The sequence below is a fragment of the Odontesthes bonariensis genome, chromosome 22 (assembly GCF_027942865.1).
Source record: "Odontesthes bonariensis isolate fOdoBon6 chromosome 22, fOdoBon6.hap1, whole genome shotgun sequence".
Classification (NCBI taxonomy): domain Eukaryota; kingdom Metazoa; phylum Chordata; class Actinopteri; order Atheriniformes; family Atherinopsidae; genus Odontesthes; species Odontesthes bonariensis.
In genome coordinates this window covers 18,092,552-18,093,085 of record NC_134527.1, presented here as the reverse complement: position 1 = coordinate 18,093,085, position 534 = coordinate 18,092,552, and positions in this window count along the sequence as shown.

Sequence of the window (534 nt, the reverse complement as noted above, 5' to 3'; positions counted from 1 at the left end):
TTAAACAAACAAAAAAAAACTTTTCTACGTTCTCCTTTCAAGGTGTTTTTCTGCACATCCTATAAGACAGCAGCTTTTGTCAAAGCTCTCCTGAGCCTGGCAGTGTGCGTGTGCGTGCGACGTGCCGGATCTCCGAGTGTGCAGAGCTCTGAGCATCCTCTCCTTGGTTCACCACTTTTCAGCGTTTGTCGAGAGTCCAAAGACTGAAAGCCATAAAACACAGATTGACCTCTTGACTCACTGTCAACATTCAAACCAAAAAAAAAAAAAAAAAAACCTGTTCATAAAATTTAAGAATAAAAAGTGATTTGGGATTCTAGCATTTTATATTAAAAGAAAACTTTCAACAGTAAACGACCAGCCATATACCCGCTATTTCAAAGGCAGAATTAGCACATTTTCTGGGGTCAATAAAACTTTCTGTGAGGATTACGTTTTTTTTTTTTAAACTTTATTACTTTCCTTTCTTCTACATGACTTGAGACAGCAACAGTAAAAAAAAAAATTAAAAAAAAATTTACATATCTGATCTAA